We start from the raw sequence: 4,671 nt of genomic DNA on the forward strand, positions 1-4,671 counted from the left end.
CGGCTGCAAATTAATATGTATGCTCGACGCTTACCAAGGTTATCATCAAGTGCCGCTCGCCCGTGAGGATCAAGAAAAAGTTAGCTTCGTTACAGCCGACGACACCTATTGCTATAAGGTGATGCCGTTCGGATTGAAGAACGCGGGAGTCACGTATCAGCGCTTGATGAACAAAGTGTTCAAAGAGCAGATCGGGCGAAATCTAGAAGTATACGTGGACGACATTCTCATCAAATCCGTCCGAGCGGCCGTTCTCTTGGAAGACATGGAGGAGACTTTCCGAACACTGAGGAGGTATGGCGTTAAACTAAATCCACAGAAGTGTCTGTTCGGGGCAAAAGGAGGACGGTTCTTGGGTTACATAGTGACCGAGCGGGGTATTGAAGCAAATCCCAGCAAGGTGAAAGCTCTACAAGACATGCCGCCTCCAAGAAGTACGAGGGAAGTGCAGCGTTTGACTTGTCGGATAACCGCTCTATCCAGGTTCATCTCCAAAACTGCCGACCGGAGCCTTCCTTTTTTCAAAATCTTGCGCAAGGCCACCAAGTTTCACTGGGACGAAGAATGCGACCGGGCGTTCGAAGATTTGAAAGCATATCTGAACTCTCTCCCGGTATTAGCTAAGCCAGCTGCAGGTGAGCCCCTTTGTATCTACCTATCTTCGACCGAGCAGGCAATCGGCTCGGTACTAGTATGGGCGAGCAGGGAGGAGCCTGTGTATTTTCTTAGTCATATTTTAAAAGATGCCGAATCTTGCTACACTGGACTCGAGAAGCTGGCCTTTGCTCTGGTCCTCGCCGCTCGGCGCCTTCGCCCATACTTCCTGGCGCATACCATCATTGTCAAAACCAATAGCCCGCTCGGGCGTGTATTACTGAATCCAGAAGCGTCCGGGCGGCTCATCAAATGGACGACGAAGTTAAGTGAATTTGACATCCAATACCAGCCCCGCTCGGCAATCAAAGCGTAGTCCTTGGCAGATTTTGTGACTGAGGTGCAGAATTCAGAGCCAGAAGCTATGTGGAAAATATTTGTGGACGGATCATCCACTCGGCTCGGAAGCGGGATTGGAATACTGTTGCTCTCCCCTCAAGAAGAAAAGATGCACTTATTCGTCCGGCTGGATTATAAAGCTACAAACAATGAAGCAGAGTATGAGGCCCTCATAGCCGGCTTGCAGGCAGCACGGCATGTGGGAGCCGGTCGGGTAACGCTTCATTCGGATTCGCAGTTGGCCGCTCAGCAGCTCTCTGGTACCTTCGAAATCAACAAGTGCTCGGCTCAAGCTCTACGCTGAACCCTTTGAGAAGCTTAAAGCCAATTTTAGAGAAGTCATTGTCCAGAAGATACCCAGAGCAGAAAATCAAGCGGCCGATGAGTTAGCCAAACTCGTGAGCTCAATAACGCCGGTCGTCATTCAGCAGCCAATTGAACAAGTATTGTTGGTGGCGCACGTCGACCGGATGGCAGACCTCACGTTTCCGAGTGACTGGAGAACACCCATCATGGAGTTTTTGCGCTCGGGAGCCATACCGTCCGATCGGAACGAGGCTCAGCTGTTAAGAAGGAGAGCAGGGCGGTTCACGCTCATTGGAGATCAACTATACAAGAAGGCTTTCTCCCGCCCGCTTCTAAAATGCGTGAGTTCAGAAGTTACATCCTCCAAGAAGTGCATCAAGGATCGTGCGGGGGACATCCGGGCGGGCGATCACTAGCTAAAAAGATACTGCTGGCCGGATACTTCTGGCCAACTTTACAAGCAGACGCCGCTCGGACCGTTGCAACGTGCCATTCTTGTCAAAGGTATCATAATTTCTCTCATCGACCGGCGGAAGAAATGAAGACCACCACTGTGTCTTGTCCGTTCGACCAATGGGGAATGGATATTGTGGGTCCGTTTCCTATGGCGACCGGACAGCGAAAATTCTTATTGGTGGCAGTTGATTATTTTTCCAAGTGGGTGGAGGCCAAGCCGCTAGCCAAGATCACCGAGCAGATGGTCAAGAAATTTATTTGGCAGAACATCATCTGTCGGTTCGGCATCCCCCGTCGACTTATCTCCGATAATGGGCGGCAATTTACAGGAAAGTTGCTCGAAGATTGGTGCAAAAGCTATGGCATCGAGCAACACTTCATGTCCGTGGCATATCCCCAAAGCAATGGTCAAGCCGAAGTAGCCAATCGGGAAATTCTTCGAATTTTGCGCGCTCGGCTCGATCATATGGGAGGAAGCTGGGTGGATGAGGTGTCAGGCGTCTTATGGGCCATCCGAACGACCCCGAAGGAAGGAACTGGCGTCACGCCCTTCCATTTGGTGTATGGCGGCGAAGCGGTTATTCCTGTCGAAGTTGGAGTTGAGTCCGCTCGGATCCAAAATTATGATGAGGACAACGCCGAGCGGAGGAACATGGAGCTGGATTTGGTCGAGGAAGAAAGAGCCAAGGCATCCGTCTGGCTAATGGCGTATCGTCAAAGAATGAAGCAAAATTACAACAGGCGCGTAATTCCTAGATCATTCCAGGTCGGCGACCTTGTCCGGAAGAAAGTCAAGCCGGTCGGCGACGTTGGCAAGCTTGAAGCTCCCTGGGCGGGCCCCTTCAAGGTTATCGGAAAACTCCGCTCAGGCGCTTACTATTTGGAGGATGAAGGCGGACGGCAGCTTGATCGACCGTGGAGCGCGAATCATCTCCAGCCTTATAGAGCTGGGTGAAAGGTGCATTGATGTAACTCATTTCTATGTATATTTTGGTCGCCCCTGTCCTTGTAATGCAGGAAGCATAAATGGTTTAAAGGACAGCTGGTAGTTTCGCCGAGCGGCAGTATTAAAGTTAGCCTTAAGAGGCCGTCGAGCTCCGACGTTAAAAATCGAGAGACGAGCCGGCGTCTATAAACCCTCCGAGTGGAAAACCGTCGAGCTCCGACGTTAAATATCGAGAGACGAGCCGGCGTCTATAAACCCTCCGAGCGGAAGACCGTCGAGCTCCGACGTTAAATATCGAGAGACGAGCCGGCATCTATAAACCCTCCGAGCGGAAGACCGTCCAGCTCCGACGTTAAATATCGAGAGACGAGCTGTCGTCTATAAACCCTCCGATCGGAAGACCGTCGAGCTCCGACGTTAAAAATCGAGAGACGAGCCGGCGTCTATAAACCCTCCGAGTGGAAGACCGTCGAGCTCCGACGTTAAATATCGAGAGACGAGCCGGCGTCTATAAACCCTCCGAGCGGAAGACCGTCGAGCTCCGACGTTAAAAATCGAGAGACGAGCCGGCGTCTATAAACCCTCCGAGCGGAAGACCGTCGAGCTCCGACGTTAAATATCGAGAGACGAGCCGGCGTCTATAAACCCTCCGAGCGGAAGACCGTCGAGCTCCGACGTTAAAAATCGAGAGACGAGCCAGCGTCTATAAACCCTCCGAGCGGAAGACCATCGAGCTCCATATCGAGAGACGAGCCGACGTCTATAAACCCTCCGAGCGGAAGACCGTCGAGCTCCGACGTTAAATATCGAGAGACGAGCCGGCGTCTATAAACCCTCCGAGCGGAAGACCGTCGAGCTCCAACGTTAAAAATCGAGAGACGAGCCGACGTCTATAAACCCTCCGAGCGGAAGACCGTCGAGCTCCGACGTTAAATATCGAGAGACGAGCCGGCGTCTATAAACCCTTCGAACGGAAGACCGTCGAGCTCCGACGTTAAACATCGAGAGACGAGCCAGCGTCTATAAACTCTCCGAGCGGAAGACCGTCGAGCTCCGACGTTAAATATCGAGAGACGAGCCGGCGTCTATAAACCCTTCGAGCGGAAGACCGTCGAGCTCCGACGTTAAATATCGAGAGACGAGCCGGCGTCTATAAACCCTCCGAGCGGAAGACCGTCGAGCTCCGACGTTAAAAATCGAGAGACGAGCCGGCGTCTATAAACGTCCGAGCGGAAGACCGTCGAGCTCCGACGTTAAAAATCGAGAGACGATCCGGCGTCTATAAACGTCCGAGCGGATTAAAGCAATAAAAAGTACGGCAAGTGTCCCGAGGCACACGATTTCGATACCGTTTGACCGTCTCTACGCTCCGATTGGCCCAGTATCCAAAGGTACTTGGCATTTTGTAAACGAGCTCTACCATCAAAGAGGAACATGGTATATTTCGCCGAGCGGGGAGATCGGAGCATAATGATCGTGGATTTCTTCACACATTTTGGGCGAGCGGATAAACACACATTTTGGTTATGTAAAGAGATAGCAAATACAAGGAAAACATTGCATTAAAGTTAAAACTTTAGGCCGAGCGGCCTAATTACAAAAAAGGATGATATCCAGTCGAGTGGCCGAGTTACAGAAACTACTCAATATAATCATAAAGGGTCTTTGGGATGTTATCCAGAAGCGCCACCTGATCGCCGGCCGGAATATTAGTGGACTCCGGAAGAAGGCCTTTCGACTTCAGATAGGTCATGGTGGCGGTCATAGCCAAATCGAAGGCGGTGTACATCCGCTCGCAGATTTTTTACGAGAATTCGGGCGAGCGGATGTAGCCCTGTCTTAGAGCTGCGACCCGACTCGGCTCGGCCTCTTGGTACTCTTTGAAGGCCAATTGAGCTGCAGCAAGGGATTCTTGCAAAGTGGTCAGCTCGTCCTTATGCTTGGTGGCATCAGCCGAGCGGCTCACTTTC

This window comes from Zingiber officinale, chromosome 11B (assembly GCF_018446385.1).
Source record: "Zingiber officinale cultivar Zhangliang chromosome 11B, Zo_v1.1, whole genome shotgun sequence".
Taxonomy (NCBI): domain Eukaryota; kingdom Viridiplantae; phylum Streptophyta; class Magnoliopsida; order Zingiberales; family Zingiberaceae; genus Zingiber; species Zingiber officinale.